This window comes from Opisthocomus hoazin, chromosome 3 (assembly GCF_030867145.1).
Source record: "Opisthocomus hoazin isolate bOpiHoa1 chromosome 3, bOpiHoa1.hap1, whole genome shotgun sequence".
Classification (NCBI taxonomy): Eukaryota; Metazoa; Chordata; class Aves; order Opisthocomiformes; family Opisthocomidae; genus Opisthocomus; species Opisthocomus hoazin.
Genome location: NC_134416.1, coordinates 58049388 through 58075799, shown reverse-complemented (window position 1 = coordinate 58075799; position 26412 = coordinate 58049388). Strand labels below are relative to the sequence as shown.

The window sequence follows — 26412 nt, the reverse complement described above, 5'->3', positions numbered from 1 at the left end:
TCCTTCTCCTTCACATGATTAGTTTTAGTTTCTTTTATGCTAGAAAGTAAACTTCATCCCAGTACAATGAAGACTACAAAAAGTAAAGAAAACTATAGTTTCTAGAGATATAAGAAACCTGGATAAGAGCGGGTCCAGATAGTTTATACTGGTTGTCCACTGGGGAGTTTGAGTTATACAATGCTGGGTTGCTGTTATTAACTAAAAATTTTTAAAATGTTAATTTTTATGTGGGTTAAGAAATGTCACACGACTCCGCATGATTCATACCACCTCTCCTTTCCATGTTTAATTTTTATTCTGGTAGCAGACTGTTACAACACTCTGCTTCCCTTCCACAAGTTACTTTACTGCTCTTTGGAGCTGTGAGGCTTAAGCAAAACCAGGAGATATAAAGATGTGGGCGGGAGGAAGACGGGGGAATTGAAACTCTCAGAAGGACCTGGTAGTTTTTATTTCCATATATATATATATATATAAATATATATATATAAAGAGAACCTGGTGTAGAAACAGGTATAGGAACGTTGGAAATTTGGGCAAGAGAATATACAATACAGTTGAAAATTGTGTTACTGCTACACTGCAATGCTTCCAAAATGCTTTCTCTGATCAGAATTTCAGCTGGTTTTAGTCTGCACCACTAGTAGGTATTTGCAGCTCATCTATTCCACAGAACCTAGGTTTCTCAGGTCAGATTCGCTATGTGTCCTTCATAACAAGCCAGGCTGACCACATCCCAATACTTAAAACACAGGCTTCCTATGATGCGATCTCTTCCCTGGTGTCATTGGGAGTCAGGCTCAGGCATGTGTTTGCTCGGGTCCTAGAGGCGCTGGCTGCATTCTTCATCTCTGCAGTGCTCTTGCTGTTGGGTGCTGCAGCTGTGGAGATGAGTTCCCACTACGGGTCTCCTGCTCGGTGGCCCGGGAGGTGGAGGTGCACCGTGGGATTCCTGAAGCTCAAATGTGTCATCTCTGTGCGCACAGGGTACAGTTGTTCCACATCTGTAAAACTCTCAAGGACCTGGGGTTGCCTAAGTATAGCTACAACTACTTCCTGTGGGCTGAGGAAATTGTACCCAAAACCTTCCTTATCCTTAACATAGTAAGTTTTACACTTGGTAAACAACTGCTGTAGATGTTTCAATAATTTCCCTGTTTATCATCACTTTCTTTTTCTTTCGTAAATAAAGACAAACACACAACTTCCCCCCCCCCCCCCCCCCCATCTTTCTGGAAATCTTAATTTTGTTTGCACATAGCTTATCCAACTAAACTTTTCATGTTCTGGAGTGTGGACTCCCCAGACAAATTTTGAATGGAGTATCTTTAGTAGTGGTTTTCTTCTTTCAGCTAATGCAATGCAGGCCAATGTATTTTGAAGCTTTTCTTTAACCAGACAAAGTGATACAGTATTCGCACCTGGAGTACTGTGTTCAGTTTTGGCCCCCTCACTACAAGAAGGACATTGAGTTGCTGGAGCGTGTCCAGAGAAGGGCAATGAGACTGGAGGAGCTGGGGCTGTTTAGTCTGGAGAAGAGGAGGCTGAGGGGGAACCTTGTTGCTCCCTACAACTACCTGAAAGGAGGCTGTAGCGAGGCAGGTGTTGGTCTCTTCTCCCAAGTAACTTGCGACAGGACAAGAGGCAATGGCCTCAAGTTGCATCAGGGGAGGTTTAGATTGGATATTAGGAAAAATTTCTTTACTGTAAGAGTGGCAGACATTGGAACAGGCTGCGCAGGGAGGTGGTTGAGTCCCCATCCCTGGAGGTGTTCAAAAAACCTGTAGATGTGGCACTTCAGGACATGGTTTAGCAGGCATGGTGGTGTTGGGTTGATGGTTGGACTTGATGATCTTAGAGGTCTTTTCCAACCTTAATGATTCTGTGATTTGTTTAGAGAGAGAATTAATTCGTCCCTGTTGTACAGAAAAATTGTTTACACTGTGAATTAGTGAAGTTTGAACAGGGTACCATGACTTCTTGCCCTACCACTTTGCATCCTGACTTCTCCAAGTAGCCATCACTCTGGTTTTTGATTTCAAGTCAGCCATCAGCTTGGCTTGACTTTTTCTACACCACAATGGAATTGGTTTGTATGTTTCAGACCCTAAAAAGGTAACAAAAAGTGGTAAGAGCAGTCACTGTACTCCCAGTACAGAAGCTGAGGCTATTAAGCACCTAAAAGATAAGAAAATAGGATGTAACATGCTACTTAATCATACCATAATAGTTTGGTTTGCATGTATACAATGCATGATAACTGCCGTTTTATGGCAAGTTTTCCAGATGTTGTAATTGCCTGATGAATGTCGCTCTGCTCTGCCAAGTTCATTGACAGATGAATTCTATACAAACTTTAGACATGCCACATAATATGATGTCTGAGAAGCTGCAAAGCAAAAATTTTATTTGGTTAGTCTAAATAAAATTGATAAATGACAACGTGGAACATAATTTAAGCTTTAGAGAGGCTTTGAAGAAGGTAAGTGAATAAGATATCCACATTAATGATGCAGCTTTTGCAAGAGACCTCACAGTTCACGTGCATTTCAAGGGCCCAGTCGATTAGAGAAACACAAAATTTCACTTTGCTTTACTTTGTAAGTTAGTGATCAGGACATTTAGCTTCAGCAGTCCTTACTTCAATCATCATAGTGGACATACGTCTGAGTATTTGATTCCATGGGAGTTGTGGAGAATAGAAAATTTATTTCTCTCAAGGGGTAGACTTTTTATCATGCTATTCTAATAAATGCTCATTATAAGCTGTTTTTTTTAATTATTATTGATTGCTGCTCATTATAAACAGGGGAAAAAAAAACAAAACAAAACCTGCCATTGGGGAATTTACTGATGACGTGAAAACACTTCTTCTTTGAAGATCATTTCAGAGTACTACGCAAAAATGATCTCTCTGACTGAAGGGTTGTGGCACTCTTGCACCCCAAGAAATACAGCACCACAGCTGTGATGGAAACTTGAGTCTGAATTCCAAGAATAAGCCACTGTATCTCCTGCCTTTTCGCATGGGTGGACCAGGAGAACAAGAGCTCAGGTTTCATCATTCGTCTGTGTAATCGCTTTCAGGTTCCTTCAAAGAGTGGCAGAATCCCCCAAAAAGGAAAATAAAGCGGGACTTTGTATGCATAGTGCAAAGCAAAGGATGGGCGTTGCGGGGAGAGACACGGAGGCCCTGTACACCACAAGACGCTGCTACAGCATCTTCTGTGTTACGTATTCAATCCGCTCTGCATAGTGGTAAGAGAAGTAAAGAGTAGTGGTGGTGTAGCCATGGTGGTCTGGAAGAGTCAGGAGGGAAACTGTGCCCCTCTCTAAGGGAGACGTTTCGCTTTGGCGTGAGCTGAGTCATGAAGTGTCCTGCGTGGCCGTAGCGGGCTGGTGGCCTGTTTGACCGATCAAAGCGTGTGTTTTGATAGACGATCAGAATGTGCAGTGCTGCCTGTCTGCATGCATAGAGCTACTGCATATGCTCTCTCTTGCCTGACGGGAATACCTGAAGGGGATATTACTGGTAACAGCAGATGAGTAGAAAGCTGAGGTACTCAACAACTTTTTTGCCTCAGTCTTCACTGGCAACCTCTCTCCTCACCCCTCCCGAGTCGATGAATGGCATGAAGGAGACCAGGAGGGTAAAATCCCTCCAGCTGTAAGGGAAGACCAGGTTCGGGACCTCCTGAGGAACCTAAACGTACAGAAGTCCATGGGACCTGATGAGATGCATCCCAGAGTCCTGAGGGAACTGGCTGATGTAGTTGCCAAGCCACTCTCCATGATATTTGAAAAGTCATGGTGGTCAGGGGAAGTCCCCAGTGACTGGAAAAAGGGAAACATTGTGCCCGTTTTCAAAAACGGTAGAAAGGAAGACCCTGGGAACTACCGACCTGTCAGCCTCACCTCTGTGCCTGGGAAGGTCATGGAACAGATCCTCCTAGAAGATATGCTAAGGCACATGGAGGCCAGGGAGGTGATTCGAGACAGCCAGCATGGCTTCACCAAGGGCAAGTCCTGCCTGACCAACCTAGTGGCTTTCTATGATGGTGTAACAACAAGAGTGGACAAGGGAAAACCAATGGACATCATCTATCTGAATTTTTTAAAGCCTTTGACATGGTCCCCCACAACATCCTTCTCTCTAAATTGGAGAGCCATGGATTTGATGGGTGGACCGTTCGGTGGATAAGGAATTGGTTGGATGGTCGCAGCCAAAGGGTAGTGGTCAACGGCTCAATGTCCAGATGGAGACCAGTGACGAGTGGAGTCCCTCAGGGGTCCATACTGGGACCGATGCTGTTCAATATATTTATCAATGACATGGACAGCGACATCGAGTGTACCCTCAGCAAGTTTGCGGACGACACCAAGCTGAGTGGTACAGTTGAGACACCAGAAGGACGGGATGCCATCCAGAGGGACCTGGACAAGCTGGAGAGGTGGGCCTGTGTGAACCTCATGAGGTTCAACACGGCCAAGTGCAAGGTCGTACACCTGGGTCGGGGTAATCCCCGGTATCAATACAGGCTGGGGGATGAAAGGATCGAGAGCAGCCCTGCTGAGAGGGACTTGGGGGTACTGATAGACGAAAGGCTGGACATGAGCCGGCAATGTGCGCTGTCAGCCCAGAGGGCCAACCATGTCCTGGGCTGCATCAAGAGAAGCGTGGCCAGCAGGTCGAGAGAGGTGATTCTGCCCCTCTACTCTGCTCTGGTGAGACCTCACCTGGAGTCCTGCGTTCAGCTCTGGAGCCCTCAGCACAAGAAGGACATGGAACTGTTGGAGCAGGCCCAAAGGAGGGCTACAAAAATGATCCGAGGGCTGGAGCACCTCTCCTATGAGGACAGGCTGAGAGAGTTGGGCTTGCTCAGCCTGGAGAAGAGAAGGCTGCGGGGAGACCTGATTGCAGCCTTTCAGTACTTAAAGGGAGCCTATAGGAAAGATGGGGACAATCTTTTTAGTAGAGACAGCAGTGACAGGACGAGGGGTAATGGGTTTAAACTAAAACAGGGTAGGTTTAGGCTAGATATAAGGAAGAAATTCTTTAGAATGAGGGTGGTTAAACACTGGAACGGGTTGCCCAGAGAGGTAGTGGAGGCCCCATCCCTGGAAACATTCAAGGCCAGCTTGGACAGGGCTCTGAGCAACCTGATCTAGTTATCGGTGCCCCTGCTCGCTGCAGGGGGGTTGGACTAGATGACCTCTAGGGGTCCCTTCCAACCCAAAACTTTCTATGATTCTGTATTCGAAGTGCTGGGCTTGGTGGTGGCAAGGATGGAGTGTAGAGGACAAGGAGCAGTAATAAAACCTTAGGAACAGTACCTTTCCCATACTTTATTTTCCTCTTTCCAACTTTTCTCCCTGAAATGTCAAAGGAACATAGGAGAGTAACTTGGCGAAGTCACCCGAACCCTCTGAAGGCTGCTTTATGAGTTCATTTATCTGGCTTGCTGAGTTTTATTTTTAATTTCATTCTTCCATTTAAAATAACTCTTAGACTATGGATTAGCTGCTGTACAAAAAGCAGTAAAATGGCCCAAACCTCCAGAAATGGGTTCGATACCGAAGTTGGAGTTGAAGGATTTTGGTACATTTTATTCCAAACTAAGAGAATTGTGAAGGAAACAACTGTGTGCTGCATATTTTGTAAATGCAATGCTTAGTACCAGTGCCACCATGTTTTTCCTTTAAGAAAATATTTGTGGCTTTCGTTATTTCTGCGGTCGTGTGTCGTGTCAGGAGAAAACAAAGTCTTAAAGTGAAAATGCTGCTTTTACAGCCTTATTGCACTTGCCTGGCATCTCAAGCATCAGTGAAATGCCAAATGCTGTGAGCTCTGGTTACTTTTTTTAAGAACACCAGTAGCTCAAGATACGTGTTGAGAGGTGCAAGGGCAATTGCAAATTTTTCCTAAGCAGCTTCATGGGTCAAGATACCAAAGCACAAACTGATGCGATCAGTCGCTGTGGTCTCATCAGAGTCTGGCAGGCAAGCTGGGAGACGGAGGACCGGCGGTCTTTGTAAGCCCTGATGCTATTAATGTGATTTTATCTTGCGACAGAGATTCCCGTCCTGGCTGTTTCTGTTTGTTACTTTATGATGGGAGGGGAGCTAGCGTTAAAACCTTGAAAAGTGTGGGTGTTTGGCTGCCCTCATTGGCATATTAAAGAGGACCTTGGAAATTGGACTGACACTTGAGCAAAATGAGTTCAAATGTGGGGGAGAACGCAGCCTGGTTGTCTTTGGTTCACAGGCTTTTTGTAAATACATTACTTATATGTTTCTCTTGTAACCACTGAGATGTGCTTACCTTTGACTGTCCCCAGTGGCACTGCGTTGGCCCCCAGATACACTGAGTCAATGTTTGCTTGTTGCTTGATCTGGGAAAGGGACGGGAAAGCAGCACACTTTGTCTGTTTTCACCCAGAAAATAGATTTTTCAAGCTGAATCTTTGTTTAGATTTTGGTTTCAACCTTGGGAGCTCTAGCACACAACTTGTTTCCTTTTCTCAGAGGCCATGACAGGAATTGCTACATTTATTTTAATACCAAGAACAAATTGTGCGCCCGGAAATTTTCTGGGAAAGAGGTAGGGCACCTCTTCTAAATGCAGGGTCCTTACGTAAGCTTGGGCTCTCCTATTGGCCTTTTTTCCGCGTAACTTTTTTAAAGCCAGCGAGTTGGCCCGATGCTTAAGGCATTGAGGATGTTGCTTGGCAACTTTGGGCTCTGCGTGCGTCTCTCCGGGAGCAGCTGGGCAGATGTTTGCACACAGGCTGACTGGGAGCAACCCGGGGGCAACCAAGCAAACCTGGTCCTAAAATTATCGGTTCAGGGGATGTGTGGTAAATTAAACATTTGCACTGTGAGAGGATGTTCGTGATACTGGTTATTTGCCAAGTGTGAAAAGCTTTTCAAAAGGGTGACAGGCTGAGATGCCTTTCTTGGCTATTTTTCAGTGCCTAGGACACAAATATACATCATTTGTCATGTGGGAGAGTGCTATTTGTTTAGCTTGTGAAAGCTGTGAGTTGAAGATGATGGGGTTTTTCTTCTCTTTTAATGTGACAGTAACATTTTTTGTGCTATGAAGTGGATTACTCTTTGTAGACACAAACCCCTGTCCCCCAGGCTGTTTTGCAGGTATGCGTCCCGTTAGCAATTAGCTGCATTTCAGTTAGAAAGAAACCAGTGGACTGTGAGTCTCAGCTGCTTTTTTGTCCCAGTAGACAATATGCTAGGTGCACACAGGGCACCTGCCTTTAAGGTAGGTGAGTGTATTTTGCCACGGGAAGGACACAAAGAGCCTGGATGGGTGCCCCCTGATTTTTCTTCATGAGTACTGACAGTCAGAGGTGAGTTGCAGGGGGAGTAAGCTGTTGAAGCAGAGGGAAGGGATAGGTTTCTCCTCACTACCTTCAGCTCGGTTTTACTGGCAGTGTCCCATCAAATGAATGTGAGACTTTAACTGTGAACTGAATTAGAGCATGTTTTTAAAAGGTAATGCATGTTGACAGTGTCTGAGCCGCTGCAAGCGTAAGGTGGAGGAGCTCCTGGCAGTGCGCGGAGGCAGATGGGTCCCTGGGAGCCTGGTCGGGCGGGGGCTGAAGGTTAGGGCTGTCATTTTGAGCAGTGGCTCACGTAAACAAAGGCTGGTGGCCAACCCCACCATCCATGGGCATCATCAGATCCCAATGGATGTGATCAATAAAATAGCAGCTATGTCTCCACCAACCAGCAAAAAGGAAGCACAGGCCTTCTTAGGTGGTGTGGGTTTTTGGAGGATGCACATGTCAAATTACAGCCAGATTGTAAGTTCTCTCTATCAAATGACCCAGAAGAAGAACAATTTTGGAGTGGGACCCTGAGCAACGACAAGCCTTTGAACAAATTAAACAAGAAATAGTTCATGCCATAGCCCTTGGACCAGACCGGACAGGACAAGATGTTCAGAACGTGCTCTACACCACAGCCGGGGAGAACGGCCCAACCTGGAGTCTCTGGCAGAAAGCACCAGGGGAGACTCGAGGTTGACCCCTGGGGTTCTGGAGCCAGGAATACAAAGGATCCGAGGCCCGCTATACTCGCTCTGAAAAAGAGATTCTGGCAGCATATGAAAGCATTCGAGCTGTTTCAGAAGTGGTCGGCACTGAAGCACAGCTCCTCCTAGCACCACGATTGCCGGTCCTGGGCTGGATGTTCAAAGAGAGGGTCCCCTCTACGCATCATGCCACCGATGCTAACGTGGAGTAAGTGGGTCATGCTGATTACACAGTGGGCCTGAATGGGAAACCCCAGTCGCCCAGGAATTCTGGAGGTCATCATGGACTGGCCAGAAGGCAAAGGAATGTCACTAGAGAAGGAGGCGACGCGTGCTGAAGAGGCTCCACTGTATAATAAACTACCAGCAAATGAGAAGCAGTGCACCCTGTTTGCGGAAGGGTCTTATCATGGGAAAGCATCGAAGGTGCAAGGTGGCTGTATGGGGTCCTACACGATGAGTTGCTAATTAAGAAAGGTGGCCAGTACCTTCTGGGGGTGGCTGCAGCAATGGAAGAAGAACTGGCAGCGCAGAGGCAAACCTATCTGGGCTGCCCCATTGTGGCAAGATATTTCTGCCTGGCTAGAGAAGCTGGTTGTAAAAGTATGTCATGTGGATGCCAATGTACCCAAGAGTCAGACCACTGAGGAACATCAAAACAACCAGCAGGTGGATCAGGCTGCCAAGATTGAAGAGGCTTAGGTGGATTTGGACTGGCAACATAAGGGTGAATTGTTTACGGCTCGGTGGGCCCATGACACCTCAGGCCATCAAGGAAGAGATGCGACATATAGATGAGCTCATGACCGAGGGGTGGACTTGACCATGGACACCATCGCACAGGTTATCCATGAATGTGAAACAGGTGCTGCAATCAAGCAAGCCAAGTGGGTAAAGCCTCAGTGGTATGGAGGATGATGGCTAAAATGTAAATATGGGGAGGCTTGGCAGATTGACTATATCACACTGCCACAAACCCGCCAAGGCAAGCGCTATGTGCTCACAATGGTGGAGGCCACCACCGGATGGCTGGAAACTTACCCTGTGCCCCATGCCACCGCCTGGAATACCATCCTGGGTCTTGAAAAGCAAGTCCTATGGCGACATGGCACCCCCGAAAGAATTGAGTTGGACAACGGGACTCATTTTCATAACAGCCTTATAGACACCTGGGCCAAAGAACACGGCATTGAGTGGGTGTACCACATCCCCTACCACGTACCAGCCTCTGGAAAGATCGAACTGTACAATGGGCTGCTAAAAACCACTTTGAGGGCAATGGGGGGTGGGACTTCCAAAAACTGGGATACTCATTTAGCAAGGCCACCGGGTTGGTTAACACCAGAGGATCCACCAACCGGGCTGGCCCTGCCCAGTCAAAACTGGATAAAGTCCCCGTAGTGCACATGAGGAATATGTTAGGGAAGACAGTTTGGGTTAGTCCTGCCTCGGGCAAAGGTAAACCTGTCCATGGGGTGGTTTTTGCTCAAGGACCTGGGTGCACCCAGTGGGTAATGCAAAAGGATGGGGAAGTCCGATGTGTACCTCACAGGGATTTGATTTTGGGCGAGAAGAGTCAATAAAATGAAGTTGTATGTTGTCAACTGCTAAATGACCCTGTCACTGTCTGTTATCACTACCTTAGTTGTTATATAAAGGATATTACAGTCAGAATCACCCAAACTAACAGAAGATGAACTTTGATAAAACCTAGCAAAGCACAGTGGTGATGGGACTGGACCTGGCTTCAACAACTGGCACCCAACAACTTCATCAAGATTAACAGCTTCAACCTGCAGATTGTGGGCATGGGCCGCACCAGATACACCAGCCGCGAGCTCCGGACGCAAGCATGCGACCGCCTATCACCATACATCAGCTCTCCTGCCCTGAAAGACTGTTGCAACAGATGGAGCCCAACGTCACACACTAAACGAACTCAATGGACATGTTAGAGGGATGGTCTGTAAACAAAGGAAATGATATTTGTGTGTGTGTATGTATATACATATAAAACCAGAAGAAGTGATGGTTAAGTGTGGACCCTGGGTGTGACATAGATGGTATAGAATAAGGGTAGATAATCCTGGGTTCAGCTGGGCTAGAGTTAATTTTCACAAGCAGCTGGCTGGGCTGACCCAAACAGCCAATCAGAGGGAATGTTCTATACCATGTGACATCATGCTCAGTATTTAAGTGAGGAGCTGGCTGAAGCAGCGCGTTTTTGCTACTCAGGAGCAAGCTGAGCATCGGGTGGTGAGAACACTGCATGTTGTATATGCTTTTTATCAGTATTATTGTGGTTTTCTTCTCCCTTTGCCATTCCGTTAAACTGTTCTCATCCCGACCCATGAGGTTTTTGCCTTTTTCCTTCTGATTCTTCTCCCCATCCCACCAGGGAGGGGGAAGGAGTGAGGAGTAACTGCGTGGTTCTTTGTTGCAAATGGAGGCAAAACCACAGCAGATGGTTTGCCTGCTTCTTCCTGTGGCCTTAATAAATGCTTGTAGTGGCTTGGTGAAGGGGGGGAAGGATGGAGGTGGGAAGGAGCAGCCAGGAAGCAGAGGGAACGATGGAGACTCTTCTCCTGTTGGTAATGCAGACCTTCAGCTGGCTGCCAGGATGGAGACAGGGTGCGAGGAGCGAGGGCTACGTCTGGCGAGGTGGGCTTGGAGCAGCCAGGCACAGTCTGGACACAGACCTGTGTCCGTGGATTGTGAAGAGCTGCCGTTTCTGCTGGCTGTTAAAATATTGTGCAAGGAAAGAAGTAAGAGCAAGAGGAGGTGGTGTACTGGGAACAAACGTGCACTTCTCTAACTTGAGACGGAGAAATTGCGCTGTATATTTTGGGGTTTTGCTTTCTTGTTGTTTTCTTCAATGAGCATATTTGGTAGATCAAAAACACTAGCCCTTTCCCTTTCTGTGAGTGTACTTATTGTCAAACACCAGAGCTGGGTTTTCTACTCTTCTGGCAGTCTGAGAGAATAAATTGGAGAGGGATAGTTTGGCAGGAAAGATAGCTAAGGTACCTAAAATTCTTCTTCAGACAGGCCGGGCAAGAAATGTTTTAATTGTAAAGAATCCTTGGCACTAAAGTAATCTTTTAACCATTAAAGAAAAGAAAAGAAAACAACCTGTGACATCTTATCATGCATAACTGTAATGCAACATAGACATAGGATGAAGGCATTCGTTCTTGAGCAAGACTTCTCACCTTTTCGTAGTAACACTTTAGTATTATGAGAAGTATGGTTGTTCGCTGTACTTTAAACAAGAACCTACTAGCATTCCCTTAACTGCTATTAACCTTCATTAAGATGGGAGGTGAACTGTGTTGGGTGCTATGCAAACGCTCGTTCAAGTGCCTTCCTTCCCTGGTAAATCTTGCAGCTTACAAGGACAAATGTTATAAAAGCAGCTGGGGGCTGTGCCCATTCAACTGGCCACCGAGAGTCGTTCTATTATAGGTGTCGTGAGGAGGAGGTGTCTTAAAAAGAGATTTGCAGAAGGCAGTTATGATTCAGAATGGCATTTCTATTTCTTATGGTACTTAATAAATATAAGCATTGATTGTCCTTTGAGGCAGTGAGACTTTAACTTATGTGCAAGGTAAACTCCTGCTTAAATCCTCCTCTGAGTTAGATGCTTCATGAAAAGAAGACATAGAAGGGGTAAAGCTGGTTTTGTAACTAAAATGCAAGACCGGGTTTAATGGTATGGAGAAGAGGGAAGGAAAATACCTGCTTTAACACCCTACATGTAGAGAAAAACAGCAGGCCCTGCGGGAATGAGGGCCAAAAGCCAGAGTTTCATGGGCTGAAATAGATGGAGTCAACAGAGAGTGCCCCAGTAAAGGACAAGGGCCCGTGTAGGCCTTGGTAGAGGCGTTCACCATCTAGGAGGCTCTCAGTCCTGGAGTTGCCAATAGAAAATGAGAGTTGTCCTTGCCTCCCTCATTGTTAGGCTGTTTAGGAACCCTACTTAAAATAAATTTGTGCTAACTGTGTATTGCATATCTTCTATACTTTGTTCCCTATAGTCAGCATATATGAAATCAGAGTACAGTTAAACCATATTAATGATTATGCATAGGCAAAATAGATTAAAAATTAAAACGCTACTGAGATAAAAAGCTTCAGTTTATTACTCTATCTGAAAACTGATTCTTATCTGTTTTGGGCACAGCCTCAGGTACATCCCAGACCAGTTTAGATCCATAAAACTTTGGTTACCTTTGGCTCCTTATGGGGGCTGCAGAACTGCAACAGGACGTAATCGCTTGATAATGCAGTTAATGCTCTCAGTTGGAAAGTAGCTACAGATATGAAAGTGGCAAAGGGCAGTGCTGAATTAATTGCAGTAAATCTTCTATAGGCACGATTTCAGCTGCAGAAGCACTGGGGCCAAATTTACTGATTGTTCCTTCAGTAGTCTTAAAACTGGGATGGATTTGGCACTGACAGGGGGAGCGAGACTTACTTCAAACAACAGACAAATAAATCCCTGCACTAAGGTAAATAAACCCATGTCAAGAATAAATCTGACGTGCTGTGTCACTGGAGTTGCACTGAGGGATAGCTCACCTGAAAGTTTACTTCTCATGTGTTTGAAGGCAACGGTAATATCGGCCGATTAGAGGTCTGTGGGCATTATGTTTGCAAGTGAGGGAAGACAGAAATAGAAAATCTGGTCTGATTTCTAAATCTTACCTTCATCTGCTGTCTCACAGCAATCGCCCTTAATTATGAGAATTCTGTTTCATTGCCGTGCAGAAAGCTAAGCTGCATGAGTCATGGGCATAACAGTTTGCTTTTAATAAATTGAAGTGGATACGGTAATAAAAAAAAAAAAAATCAGTTCGACTCCAAACCCATCTACTCGTCTAGACAGACAGTGCCAAGCTCCTGTCTGCTAAGAAATATCTTCTTAATAATGCTGTAATAATGCTACTACTTTTACAGTACTTGCCATTTTTGAAGTGCTATACCCAGCTAATTCATCGTTGGCTGGGCTTGAGGCGGCCTTTTGCTGAGCTTGATAGCGTTTTTTGTGTCTTGCTTTTCTGTAATGTGCTGTTTTGAATGCCATGTCCAATCAATTAGGGAATCACAAGAATGTTTTAGGCAGCAGTTCCCAGGGCTGGGCAATAATCCTTGTCCCTGCTCTTCCAGGGTTGCCTATTCATCCTTTCCTGGCAGAGACCACATGTCTCCCCATTCCCCTCTCCTCTCAAAAAAAAAAAAAATGGCCCTTGTCATGGCTAAATATTCTGCGCGGGCCCGTTTTCCTTAGGGCTGCCCTCCTCTGGCTGGTACCCCATGTGGAAGGGGGGTGCGTGTGCTGGCACCTTTTCCTTCCCCACCTCTAATTTACCTGCTTCATGTCAGAGGCTGTCTTTACCTTTATTGTTCCTTGGCTTTTCATGCCAGGAACAGCTCCTTTCTTTCCTCCCTCCCTTTGCAGGGCTTTTCCAAGAAAGTTGCATGTGTTCACTGAAGGGGAGAAACTGGGAAACAGAAAGTGATGGACGGGTGGAAAAGGGTATGGAGGGCAGAGCTGGCTGCATGTTTTACCCATTTCCCCAGCCTCGTGTCAATCTCCTGGGTGACTGTTGCTCATACAGTTGGGTGTCGGCATCCCCGAAGGATGGGGTGCTGGGAGCAGCCTGGCTTCTAGACCAGCACAGAAGCAAGCGGGATGTCCATCCAGCTCCTTGCATGGGTAGGAGAAGGAGGATCCTAGCCCTGGGGGAAAAAAATGCAAGAAAGGTGTATGGCACAAGGGGAAGTTCAACAAGGCCAAGTGCAAGGTCCTGCACGTGGGTCAGGGTAATCCCAAACATAAGTACAGGCTGGACGGAGAGTGGCTCGAGAGCAGCCCTGAGGAGAAGGACTTGGGGGTTCTGGTGGATGAGAAGCTCAACATGAGCCAGCAATGTGCGCTTGCAGCCCAGAAAGCCAACCATATCCTGGGCTGCATCAAGAGAAGTGTGGCCAGCAGGTTGAGGGAGCTGATTCTGCCCCTCCACTCTGCTCTCGTGAGACCCCCACCTGGAGTCCTGCATCCAGCTCTGGAGCCGCCAACATAAGAAGCACATGGATGTGTTGGAGTGGGTCCAGAGGAGGGCCACAAAGATGATCTGAGGGCTGGAGTACCTCTCCTACAAGGACAGGCTGAGGGAGTTTGGGCTGTTCAGCCTGGAGAAGAGAAGGCTCCGGAGTGACCTTATATCAGCCTTCCGTGCCTGAAGTGGGCCTACAGGAAGGATGGAGAGGGACTTTTCACAAGGGTGTGTAGTGACAGGACAAGGGGGAATGGCTGTAAACTAAAAGAGGGCAGATTTAGATTAGGTATTAGGAATAAATTCTTCACCATGAGGGTGGTGAGGCCCTGGCACAGGCTGCCCAGAGAAGCTGTGACTGCCCCCTCCCTGGCAGTGTTCAAGACCAGGCACGATGGAGCTGTGAGCAACCTGGTCTAGTGGAAGATGTCCCTGCTCATGGCAGGGGGTTTGGAACTAGATGATCTTTAAGGTCCCTTCCAACCCTTACAAAAAAAAGGGCGGGGGGGGTGGGGGGTGACGGAAGCTGCCTTGGAGGGGATGAAGCTGAAGAGATATCTCTTGTAAGGGCATAGGAGGACTAGAGGGTTGGGAGGCTGAGAGGTATGGTGGTAACGGAGGGAGGGGGAGAAGGGGCTGAATGGGGATGCAGTGTGGAGCACACTGGATGTGGGAAGAGGAAAGGGGATGACCGGGCAGGAGCAGGCTGGGAGAGGTTTGCTGCAGTCACAGAAATGGGGAGGAGATGGTACGTGGGTAGCGGCACGCAGGGTGTGAAGAGTCCAAAGGCTGCGTGGTCAGGGTGACCAGGAGCGTGTGCAATCCCGCCCAAGATGATGCTGGTTTTACACGAGCAGAACATGGGACTTAAAAACTTTTCCACGGCAGGCAGCAGGGGCTGTGTGCCTGGCTGCCAGCGGGCATTCCGTGGAGGCGAGGAAGGACCTCCTTGGGCTGCACCAAGGCTGGTGTGTCGGAGGCGAGACGGACTCAGACTCAAATGGGACCATTGAACTCATTTGCTCTTGGCATCCAGGTCTGAAGCACCACCTCCAGAAAGGCAAGAAAATAGCAAAAATGAAACTATTGTCCCGTAGCAAGGCGGGAGATCAGAGACTCTTCTAGCACTGCCTAGACTGGTCATCTGAGCTTTCTTTCATTCATGTAAATGGATACTGGGATAACTCCAGTGAAGCACAGGGGGATCATTCGCATTCCCCACCTGTGTGAGAAGAGTATGGATTTGGGCTTGCTATAAATTACTGGAAGAACTTTTTTTTTTTAATTATAATTTAAAACTGCTGATTCATGGAAAACTAAACTTCCATGGAGCTCCCATCGGACAGAAGGCAGGGCAGGCTGGCCAACTAACCCACTTCAGAGTTAGAAAATACATTTGAAAATGGAAAAAAAAAAAAAAACAACAAAAATACTGTGAGTGTTGAGAACTCTGAAGCTTAGGCCCATAGCGGTAACCCAGAGGTACCCGCTACCTCCTGTCTGTTGCAAAGATTTCCTGCTTGTAGGAACAGCCTGTTAATACCACTTGATGTTTTGAGGTTAAATCAATGTGCTGAAAGCCCTCTGGATCCTCAGATGAAAGATGCTGTTACGTATGCAGTACATCCACAGAAGGGATCATGGCGCGTATTGCGACCGTGGGGCAAACCCGCCGGCGGTACTGCTCAAGGACGACGCGTGCTGCCGCGCCACGCGGACGCTCCAGCGGAGCAGCTCTGCTGAAAGGCAGTGCCAACACCTTCCCCTGCAACAGGCTGGTAAATCTTGCATTGTTTCTCCAATAATATTTCTTAAGTCTCCTAGCTTGCTTTTGAGACCCGATTTGATCCAAACCAACTCAGTTCTTCTCCCTTTTATTTTTTTAAATCAAACCTTGTTAACTCTAACATGCGTCTGAGCTGTCAAGCCCATTCCTGTGTGATTCATGATGACTTCCAGAGCTCCTGGTGGAGGAGAGCACACAAGTCTTCTTATTTCAACTGCGTGCCTAGAGGTATGCCCTCTCTTAGTTGACGGCACGCGTTTTCCTTCTGAAGTCTCTCTCCTTTTCACAGGTGTTATGGCGTGGCAGGTCTGCTAAAGGGCACTCCCGCGCAGCAGGGGAGGGGTGCGAGCGTGCCTGTTTCTTGCTGTGATTCCACATAAAATCCAGAGCCGCGCAGTTGTGCGGATCTGAGACATGGGGCGTCCGCTGCCTACTGTCAAAACCTCTTCCCTGCTTAAATCCCCCAGAGATGCTGCTAATTAAAGGGCATCTTCCCCGATTCGTGCCGGAGGCCCAAATATAATTTGTATCTTATCATTTTTGAGAGCTCTTCAAAGAGCACTATCTAAAGGGAGAATAACCTTAATTTTCCCGCCGTGTTGCAGCAGGGTTGAAGGTGCAGCATGCCAGCGTGTCGGTCTGCGGCCCTCCCGCAGCCAGCCATCGCCCCATTGCCGGTTCCTCCCCTGGAAAAGAGCAAGTTCGGGTGCTTCTGGTCCCCATCCCCCCCGAGAAGGGAAGGGGCAGTGCCTCTGAGCGCCGTGGTGAGGCACAGTCCCCCATCCCACAGCTCATCGCATCGCCTGTGGCTGGTGGAGAGCTCGGTTACGCGCTCCGAGAGGAGCTGCGCATTTACCAGAATTAAACGGTGAGAGTGGGATCGTCCCCTCCCCAAGGGCTTCTGCAGGCGCTGGGGATGTCCGATGCTTTCTGACATGGGGCGTGCTGTGGTCTGCATCGCGGTGAACACTCGAAAGTCGTGTTCAGTTTTGTGTTGCCCTTCCAGATCAGGAGCCGATGTGTGGCGGGACCTCTGTTTCGGTGATGCTGTTGAGTGAAACAGGGTCCAGATTTTAAGCACGTGTGGTTTGTCACGGGAAATTGAAATCGAAAAGGCTGGTGTACACACACCCACACGCACCCCCACCAGCAAAATCACACCACCACCCCCGGTGAATCAAAGCCAGACCTTGCCGGCACCCAGCTCGCTGGTGTGAAGTCCGCAGGGAGTCTCGCCATCGCTGCGCCACGATTGCGACCGCAGCAGCCGAAAGGCATCTGCCTGCACGGAAGAATTCATTCAGCCGAGCCGAAAAACCGCCCGGATCCCTCCGGACGCAGGTGGGGGACCCCGGGGCCGGGCAGGGGCACGGGGGTCCTTCCCCGACGTGAGCCCGGCTGGCCGCCCCCCGGCAGCAGGCCTTGCGGGGGGGGGGCGCGGGAGGGCCCCAAGGACCCGCCGGCATCCAGCTTCTGCCGTTCTCCTCGGCTTTTTGTTTTTTTAAACCCCCCTCCCTCCCCCTTTTCCCTCCCTCCCTCCCTCTCTCCGGAGGAGCCTCCGCAGTCCTGATTTGCTGGGGAGCGGCGGAGGCTCGCTCTGGGCAGAGCCGGGCTCCGCCGCTGACGCGTGGCCGCTGCCGGGAGGAGCAGCCCCGGTGCCGGCGGGAGGAGGAGGAGGAGGAGCAGCCCCAGTGCCGCCGCCGGGAGGAGCAGCCCCGCGCCCCGGTGCCGGCGGGAGGAGCAGCCCCGGTGCCGCCGCCGCGGTACCTCCCCCCGCCCCCGCTGCGCCCTCCCGGCAAGGGAGAGCGGAGGGTAAGCCCTGGGGGGGGGGAGGCACGGGCAGATTGCACCCCCCCCCCCTTTTTTTTTTAAGATATACGTATTTATATATATACGAACCTCATTCGTAGGAGCCATTTTTAAGCCGGCGTATGCGTGAGGCCGGGATGCCGGGGACACACACACACACACACATAGCGAGGGGTGCCCCCCGCAGAGTCCCCGCCGCCCTCCCCGCTCTGCAGGGGGCACCGCTCGCTGCGGCCCGGCGGGGGGGGAGGGGCAGGGGTAACGCGGGCACGGCCGCTCCTGCCGCAGCTGTGCCGGGGGAGGACGGGGGCGGGGGGGAGCGATTTTAATTTTTTTAGGGCGGCACGCATTTCTGTGGGGAACTTCTGTGGGCGGCAGAAGCACGGGGTGGAGGGGGTCTGGCTTGGCAGGGCGCACCCCCCACCCCCCCCGCTGCCCCGCTCACCTGGGGGGGGGCTGCGGGGGGAGCCGGGCCCCGCCGGCCCTTCCTCTCCTTGCGAGGGGAGGGGGGGGTTGTGTCCCTCCGCGCCCCCCCGTGGGTTCTGCAATGCGGCGGGTGTGGTTACCCACGGAGCACATCGCCGCCCCGGCCCGCCGCAGTGGCAGCGGCCCCGCCGCACCGAGGGGCCCCGCCGGGGCCGGAGCCGCCGGGCCGGGGCCCCCCGGGGGAGGCATCAGGCGTGGGGCCGGCTCCACGCGTGGCCGCGGCGGGGAAGTGGCGGGGCTCGGCCGGGTCTGTGGGGAGAGGGGAGCCGCGAACGCGGGGGTGCCCCCCCCCCCCCCCACGGGGTGACCCGAGGTGGGAAAGAAGCGCTTTTTGCCTTTTTTGGGGGGGTTTATTATTTTTCATTCAAAGTTGGGAAAAACTTTATCACGCGGACCGAGGAGCTTGAAAACTCCTGTGGTCGTCACAAGCAGCGAAACACAGCCAGCCTGCGGTCTCTTCATTTTTATTCTTTTTTCTCTTAATTTCTCCGGGGGCTGGCGCGCTGGGTGAAGGCGGCTGTCGCTCTGGATGCGGTTCACCACTTGGGCTCGGGGGTCGGAAGCCTCAGCTCGAGGTGTGCGTCGCTTGCGAGCCGAAGGGAAAGTGGCTGCGAGGATTTGAAGTCTTTTCTGTCAAAATGATTGTAAGCCAGAGGCCTGCTTGCCGGGAAAAAGCTCCGGATTCGGTGTGTCCCACGTGCGTCTGTCTCTGTGCAGCGTGGTGACCTGAGCGATGTCTGTCTTGTTTGACTTTTAGTGTTGTCAGCACTTGCCTGTGTCCAGAGAAAGCTGAGAGATTTGCATAAGGAAAACAAGTGTAGTTAAATCTCATAGAAAACAAGAAAATAAGCAAAATATGTGAGTTTCTGACCAGTAGAGCCTGGCCAGCTGCGCTCGAGCGTCTGCTTTTCCTCTGAACCTGTGGAGAACGGTCCCTTCCATAGAGCGTTAAAAGGTCGAGATGCTCCTGCCGCATCTCTGATGCGGTTGCGTCCGCGGGCCTGGCTGCTCCTCTGCGTGCTGTGCAGGCGTGATCCAGCGTGGGCGAGTACTGCTGCGCCGGTCTCCTGGGGTCGGAAACTTTCAGCTCCGAGGCGGGGATGAGACCTGCATCGCGACGAGGGGAGAAGAGAGCCCCAGAACACCGTGTCAGGACGCGAGCCGCAGGGCATGCGTTCGGTACGGCGCTGGCTGCGCAGGACGGCTCCTGGAGCCGTCGGCATGCTGCAGACCCGCTCGCTGCGGCAGAGGCCGTGAGACACGCTGGGAAGCGTGCAGAATATGCTGGCTTTATTGAGTCGGAGCGGTACAGCCCGGGCATCTCCCGGACTAATTGCGTGCGGTCGCGTCCCCCGTTAATGAGGCGACTGGCGGCCTTTGCTCCCCGACGGCTGCCCCGTCTGTCGGGAGCTCGCCCTGTGGGAGCCTGATTCTGCGGCGGGCAGGATTCGCCGAGGAGGATGAGGATGAGGATGAAGGGGAGGCGGGGGGGCGCAGGGTGTGGCACTATCCCCAGCCCCCCCCACCTCCGCCTTGGCGTCTGCTCGCAGGGCAGGGCTGGGTCTGACTGCTGGGGAACTGCCGCAGAGCCCGAGAGGGCTAATGTGAGTTGGGGTTTGATTCCCTCTTCCGAGAAGGAGCAAGTGAAGGTGAAGCTACAACTTACATAATTTCTGAATTAAACAGGGTGAGGTCTGTCTGTCTTTTTTTTTTTTTTTTTCATCTGTAGCGGAAACCTGCTGAATATTTTACTCTTTGATGAAAAAGAACTGCTGTTCACAGGTTTTTCTTTCGGAGGTTTTTATGGATAATACAGGCACTGGTAGTGGGTTTGACCCACAAGTAGCATGCTCACAGCTACATTTGTAAGATTTGTTGTTTGGTGCAATGCTTGTGAATTCCTTGGGGTCTACGCATGGTGATGTTTTTTAAATATGTGAGATGTCACTTCTTGGTATTTCAGGCATGATCTTGAGTTAACGGAAAGTTCTTGAAATGTGTTAAATGTGTTATTCACGGCGGGTGACATTCAGGCTTGTTTCGTGGAAATTTCACGTACCAGTAAAGGACTGCTTGTTGTCTTGGGGAAAACATCAAACCATTTATAAGCTGTTATAAAAGAATACTTGTTTCTCATGAGATAAAGCATCAGCTTTATCTCTCGAGCTACAGCGTTTTCAACATGAAAGCATTAATAACCATGTGACTTTTTCACGTTGAAATACATACTTGGACGAGAATCTGTGTATGTTCAGGGCACGTTCAGTGGGTGTTGGGCTTTGAAAACAAAGAGTCTGTGCAGGAGGGGCTGTTGTGAGTCTGCAGGATTGTGCTTTTGCAGTGTGTATAGCATGGCCATCGGGTGTTGTGGTTTAGCATCTTATATTTTTAACTGGAAATAGGACTGCAGCGTTTGTTCAAACGTAATTTCTCTCTAATCAAGTGAAAATGAATGCATGCCTATAACTGAAAAATGTGATTGCTGTCAACTAAGCTGAAAATCAAGCTGAAAACACGTTTATTCCGAAGGGTCATGGTGGATTGTTTTTATTTGGTACAAAAGTTACAGAGTACGTAAAAGAGTGTTACCCAGAAATAGACTTAAATAAGCATCGCTAAGTAGTTTGGACCAGTACCGTAAAGGAAGCCTTTAAAAGAGATGAACTACTGAAAAGGTGATGGATTAGCTAGGTTTTATCACAGGTTTCTCTTAATTTTTGATCTCCAGTATTAGCCATTTCTGACAGTTGGGGAATGGTCCAAGCCTAAATGTGTGTATGGACACATAGGACTTCCTCTCACATTAGCTGGCTAGAAAGGCCCAGAGAAATGCTTGTTTGCTTTGGAAAGATCTCCATTTCTTAAAATGAACAGCACAGGTAGTGCAGGAGAAATCCTGCGGGCTCTTTGCGCCTGCCCCTGCCAGTCTCGATCGTTGTCTCTATTAGCATCGGAGCAGAGGAAACTCGGGAGGATTGCTGAGGACTAAGTATCTGTGGAAAAGCAGAAATGGGTCAGTATTTGGGACAACTGAGTTAATCTAAGACAATGTGCTGTACAGACAGCAAGCTCTGTATCTCCTACACCCTTCCTGAGTAATTGATGTAGTAAAATTTGAGTAATTGTCAGCTTTTTGTCTCTGGAGGAAAATGAAATCTTAACTTTTTACTCGGTCTTTGATTGTATCATCAGGGCTAGTTGTTCTTGAATAAAGCGGATAAAAGCAAAAAGGAAATTTTTATAATCTTCTAAATCATTTACGAATCTGTTTGCACCCTGTGGGATGCAGTACATGAAAGTAATGCATAAATAAAAGTTTAAGAAGTACACAGAAGTAACAAATAAAAGGGGAAAAAACCCACCCTGTTTTACGTACACCCCTTAAATTTTTACCCTGTGCTTTGTAGCTCTTGGAAATACTTTGTGTGCCACAGGCAGAGAACCCCTTTCAGTGCCTTCACTAGCTATCAAAACTGATCCGTTGGCAAGCTGAGAAACAAAAGAAGTACTGAGATCTGCATGAAGATCACCCACCAGATGTTTGATCCCACTGCGAAAAGTCTTTAGAGGGTTAAAGAAGAATGTGGAAACCGGGGACTCGGCGCACATGTAGGGGGGTAAAGGGCTAGAGTAAATGGAAAGCATATGTGAATATAAAGAAATATTTCGGGAAGGCGGGGGGAGTGTAAAGAGAAAAAAGCAGGATACAGTTTTGGATACCTGCTCACGTGTGTGTATTTGTATGAAACGTGTGTTTGCTGACAAATGTGACAGAAGGGAAAAGTCATAGCACTGCTGTAATGAGTTAGAGGTGGGAGAAGAAGGCTCCTGCACGGAGTGGAAAAAACAGTTGATGTTTCTGTTTTCGGGCTGTGTTAAAATCTGAACTATGAAGGTGTAGCGTGTGTCTATTGCTTGGCTTTTACTGCAGCCTTTTTCCTAAAAGAGGGGCTGGATTTTGTTCCCAGGTGGGCTGCAGGTAGTGAGGGGGGGTATATTTGAGGTGGGAGCAGCTGACCCTGGTGGGCTCTTGCTTGGAGCCCTCTTGGTGGATGGTGAGATGTTCATGGGAGCGAGGAAGGGAAAACACCCGTCTCCGGCCCGTGTCAGACCGGAGCGAGCCGCACACTTCCTCCTGTGGTTTTGGTCTTCTCTTTAGCTGTGTCCTGCTCCCCGAGCCGGGCTCTTGCCTGTCGCTGCCACTGCACATCCCCTTCCCCGGCTGCAGTCGCTGGCTGGGTGCCTCTTCCTTCAGGCAGGAGCCTCTGACACTGTCCATCCTTCCCATCACCCACGGAGGTGGCCGAGCGCCTGCCCCCCTTTGCCGCTCCCAGATTGGGATCATCCCTCTGCGCTCCTTGTCCTCAGAGCTTCACCCCTGGCAGTGGCTCAGCGCTCTCCACATCGCCGGAGGAGCGGATGGCATTGCTGGTGGCGGTGGAGCAGGAGGAGTCCCTGATGGCGGAGTCTACCTTGTTTATTCTTTATGAATCTGAGGGCAATTGTGTGTAACACCTCCTGGTTTCCTAGGACATACTGGCTGCAAATAAAATCTTGTTTAATAAGCCAGCAAAGGCAAACAGGCTGTGAAGAGGAAAAAAAAAAGCTCTTCCAGACCTAGGAAACATATGTTTATGCTAACTGAGAGACCTGTTCTTGCACCCTGACTCGCGTCGGGGAGTGTCTTTATCTGCCAGCCTTCCCACAGAAATGGGTAAGCCTGCCTGTGAAGCAAGGCGTGATTCGGTTGAGGTAGAGGTGTCAAAATCCGACTTTAGCAAACCGTAGCTTAGGTCGGGAAGCTGTAATCTCTCCAAGGACCCTGGAGATGATCACTTCACCAGGTCTGCCAAATTCCTTGCTGTTTTCTTTCAGTGAAACTGCGGCTGTTGCAGGGCAAGGGTTGGGGCGGGTGGTGCTCAGTCCCTCTGCTCCCCAGCACAACGTGGTTGCTGTGGGCACCCTGCAGCTGGGCTGGAGTCCGTAGACGGACATACGCCTCTATACAGAGAGAAACACTGCCACTTGCCCACGGGAGTTACTCGCAGCAAGAAACCTAGTACCTCTGGTTTGTACCTAGCGGTTCTTAACCTTACATATCAGTAAACAGGAGGTTTGGTAGAGGCAAAGATGGCGAGTGAGGTGTAAAAGTGCACTCTCGGCAAAGGAGAGTCTTTTTGGTTTAGCCAGATGGTCTTGGTAGGCCAGGCACTGGTTGCACAGAGCCCTTTGCACAGGGTATCTGGAACCGGCGCTGGCCAGGGAGGTTGGGAAGGGTGATGGGCAGCTGCCTTTTTGGAGGTCAACATGTCGCCTTGTCTCGAAGCAGGAGTAGAACACAGGTCTTGCTCCCACATGAGGGACTCTTGTTGTAAGCAGGTTTCTTAACTGATCATCTTTGTCGGTGACATGGACAGTGGGACTGAGTGCACCCTCAGCAAGTTTGCCGACGACGCCAAGCTGTGTGGTGTGGTTGACACGCTGGAGGGAAGGGATGCCATCCAGAGGGACTCTGACAGGCTGGAGAGGTGGGCCTGCGTGAACCGCGTGAAGTTCAACAAGGCCAAGTGCAAGATCCTGCACGTGGGTCAGGGTAATCCCAAACATAAGTACAGGCTGGACGGAGAGTGGCTCGAGAGCAGCCCTGAGGAGAAGGACTTGGGGGTTCTGGTGGATGAGAAGCTCAGCATGAGCCAGCAATGTGCGCTTGCAGCCCAGAAAGCCAACCATATCCTGGGCTGCATCAAGAGAAGTGTGGCCAGCAGGTCGAGGGAACTGATTCTGCCCCTCCACTCTGCTCTCGTGAGACCTCACCTGGAGTCCTGCGTCCAGCTCTGGAGCCCCCAACGTGAGAAGGACATGGATGTGTTGGAGCAGGTCCAGAGGAGGGCCACAAAGATGATCTGAGGGCTGGAGTACCTCTCCTACAAGGACAGGCTGAGGGAGTTGGGGCTGTTCAGCCTGGAGAAGAGAAGGCTCCGGAGTGACCTTCTATCAGCCTTCCAGTGCCTGAAGTGGGCCTACAGGAAGGATGGAGAGGGACTTTTCACAAGGGTGTGTGATGATAGGACAAGGGGGAATGGCTGTAAACTAAAAGAGGGCAGATTTAGATTAGGTATTAGGAATAAATTCTTCACCATGAGGGTGGTGAGGCTGCCCAGAGAAGCTGTGACTGCCCCCTCCCTGGCAGTGTTCAAGAGCAGGCTGGATGGAGCTGTGAGCAACCTGGTCTAGTGGAAGGTGTCCCTGCTCATGGGAGGGGGATTGGAACTAGATGATCTTTAAGGTCCCTTCCAACCCTTACCATTCTATGATTCTATGATCTTCGATGGCAGGATGTGGCTGGTTTAACCATGTGTCTTGCTAGGCAAACACCGATGTAAAACCCTGGTAACAACCCTGGAAGGAGAGGCCCAGCTATGGGGTTGAAAGGTGAAGTGAGATGGTGGGGTTTTTTTACCTTGGAATTTGTCTTTTCCATTCCTTCTGCCTCTCTCTTTTGGATCATTCCAGAAGACTGAAAGTTTTGGTTAATTATATGTGCTTTAAGGGAAACACTGTAATGTAGTTTCCACGTACTGGAGCACTATTCTTGTGCAGCTGGAGCTGGCAGCCTTTCATTCCCTTACCACCTCCTTTTTCTCCTAAAAATAGCAGCACACTACAGTGGGATTACAGGAGAGGCAGAAGAACGTTTCCTGAGCAACAGTTTTTGCCGGATGGTGGTTGTGGTAGCATCAAGAGCAGATTTTGGGGGAGTTGGAGGGAGATACAAACAGGAACAGAACAAAGTGGGACAGAGGCAAAGCTGGAGTGGAGAGGATGAGGCTGGTAGGTGGGACGGACGGCGAGGTTCGCCGGGCTGTGTAACAGCCTGCCCGGGGAATTGGGAGAAACCTCGGCGCTTGAATCATTTAGGAGTTGCCGAGACAGAGCGCTCGGCAGTGCCGTACGGGTAGCAAACTCACGGTGCGGATAGGAGACGCGGGCAAGATGACCTAATTTCCATCTCTGATTTATATGATTTATTAAAGAGCCTTGCAGGCTTTCTCTTAGTAGACTTAGAGCTGGAATTTGAGGCATGGCAGTTAGGAGGGTCCTTTAATACTGTGCCAGCATGTTGCCGGGGTTTGATCGCTTACTTGCAGGGGTAATGTGCTAAGCGTGGGTAATTCTCCACTGCAGCAGCCAGAGGTTGTGGAGAGGCTCTGTGCCAGTCTAGATCTGGTGTTGACACTGGTTTGCATTCTGTGTTCAGTCCTGCCCCCAATGCCACCAGTGTTATAAGTAGATTATACATGTGTATATAATGACAATAAATAGTATGTGCTGTAGTAGATATCTAGGAAAAAGTAAAAAAGATAACCATCACCCCTCCCAACTTCTCATGCCACCCTCTTTAATTATGATCTTGGGAACTAGAGAGTAGTTGATTTGTCTTCACTTGTATCGACCTTGGGAATCCCTTTCCGCTTTAATGGGTCAGAGAAGAAGATCCAGCAGACAGTGCTTCCACCAGCACCGGACAACCACGGCAGGGAGAAAAGACAGCATTCACTGTCTTCATGAATATATTTAAATATATTCAACTAAGCCTTCTGTCTGCATAAACTGTGTGTCTGCTTGCATTTGCACATAACTAAGTATGCCACACAATTGATTATTTTCATAGTGAAATGCTGATATCGCTAAAGTTACCTGAAAAGGCCGCCTTTCTCTTGAAAGTGTAGATGCTGAGGTTATTATTTCTAATCTGTACCCATTGACCAGAGTTCTTGCAAAGCCAAACCAAACCATCCAGAATTTCATGTTTAAAGTTTGAAAGTGTTTCATCCTCATTTGCTAGTGGTGTGACACAGATTTCTTGACTTGTTCTTCATTGTGTGGACCGCAAACTATTTTCCTAACACTCACATCAGATATAAATCATAAATATTGTACTTCGCAGCTTCGCTACTGACATGGTAATGCTGAGCAGTGAAGCCAGTCCCTTTTCTCAGCCTGAGGGGACAGTGATTGAATTAAGGATGCAGAACCGAAGGATAAAAAAAAAAAGTTCCTTCTTTTGAAATTTTTACCAACTTCCCACTGCTTTGCTGTTGGAACAGACGTAAGATGTCTCTTGCCAGTAGAGGGGAAATGGCGTGGGTTTTGGATTATCCACAGCGTCAAGGAGGTTGTAGTTTCTGCGTTACACTGGCCAGAAGGATGCCAGC

General features: G+C 49.2%; 1 protein-coding gene and 1 long non-coding RNA gene across 23 annotated transcripts in view; one reads left to right on the top strand and one right to left on the bottom strand.

The window, feature by feature from the left end:
* EPB41L3 (erythrocyte membrane protein band 4.1 like 3) overlaps positions 1-26412 on the top strand; it is a 150953-nt gene that overhangs the window by 34083 nt on the left and 90458 nt on the right. For 4 of the 21 annotated variants that reach the window (XM_075416433.1, XM_075416436.1, XM_075416434.1 and 1 more), the window contains exon 1: positions 17517-17713. The exons of 1 other annotated variant lie outside the window; for it this stretch is intronic. The gene's annotated coding sequence lies outside the window, so the exon portion shown is untranslated. Of the gene's footprint in view, positions 1-17509; positions 17714-18372; positions 18510-18707; positions 18883-26412 lie in introns of those variants that run through there. 16 more of the 21 variants (XM_075416441.1, XM_075416438.1, XM_075416437.1 and 13 more) reach the window with 10 other exon arrangements.
* Positions 16015-17857, bottom strand: LOC142360860 (uncharacterized). Of its 2 annotated transcripts, XR_012763457.1 has the most exons (4): positions 17801-17857; positions 17091-17183; positions 16758-16948; positions 16015-16587 (listed from the first exon to the last, which is right to left on the bottom strand). It is a non-coding gene; the product is annotated as an uncharacterized LOC142360860 (long non-coding RNA). The 2 variants fall into 2 exon arrangements; XR_012763456.1 differs by lacking the exon at positions 16015-16587 and having other exon boundaries at positions 16612-16948.